At 39.2% G+C, this 984-nt stretch overlaps 1 pseudogene; it reads left to right on the plus strand.

The window, feature by feature from the left end:
• Window positions 1–6: 6 nt before the first annotated feature.
• LOC103728315 lies at window positions 7–978 on the plus strand (annotated as a pseudogene).
• Window positions 979–984: the final 6 nt, after the last annotated feature.

Below are 984 nucleotides of genomic sequence, written 5' to 3' on the forward strand. Positions count from 1 at the left end.
GGGACTATTGCAAAGTCAATTGATTTAAAGGAAAACATAAAAGTATTGGAGCTAAACTTGTTTATGATGTTGTCAACAACACAAATGAAGCACCTGGGGTTGGCATCACCACTGCTACTCTTCTGGCACATTCTACTGCCAAGAAAAGGTTTTTGTGCTAATCCAGTGGAAATCAAAAATGTCAGGTTGGCTGTTGAAAATGTAATTGCTGAATTTAAGAAGCAGTTGAAACCTGTGACAACCCCTGAAAAACTGTGCAGGAGGCTATAATTCCTGCAAATGGGGACATTGGAAACATCATTTCTGATACAATGAAAAAGGTTAAAAGAAAGACTGTTATCCCAGTAAAGGATGGAAACACTGAATGATGAATTAGAAATTATTGAAGGCATGAAGTGTGATAGAGGATATATTTCCCCATACTTTATGAATACATCAAAAGTCAAAATATGAATTCTAGGACACCTATGTTCTGTTGAATGAAAAGAAAATTTCCAGTGTCCTATCCATTGTACCTGCTCCTGAACTTGCCAGTGCTCACCAGAATCCCCTCGTCATAATGGCTGAAGATGTGGATAGAGAAGCTCTAAGTACACTGGTTTTCAATAGGCTAAAAGTTGGTCTTTAGGTTGAGGCAGTCAAAACTCCAGGGTTTGAGGATAATAGAAAGAATCAGCCTAAAGATAGGGCCATTGCTACTGGTGGTGCTGTGTTTGGACAAGAGGGGTTGAGCTAAATCTTGAAGATGCTAAGCCTCAAGACTCAGGAAAAGTTGGAGAGGTCATTGTCACCCAAGATGATGCCATACTTTTGAAAGAAAAAAAGTGACAAAGCTCAAATTGAAAAACGTATTCAAGAAACCATCAAGCATTAGACTTCACAATTAGTGAATATGAAAAGGGAAAACTGAGTGAACAGCAGGCAAAACTTTCAGATGGAGTAGCTGTGCTGAAGGCTAGGGGTACGAGTGATACCCAAGTGAGT

The sequence above is a fragment of the Nannospalax galili genome, unplaced genomic scaffold, assembly GCF_000622305.1.
Source record: "Nannospalax galili isolate Female #2095 unplaced genomic scaffold, S.galili_v1.0 C48497315, whole genome shotgun sequence".
Lineage (NCBI taxonomy): Eukaryota > Metazoa > Chordata > Mammalia > Rodentia > Spalacidae > Nannospalax > Nannospalax galili.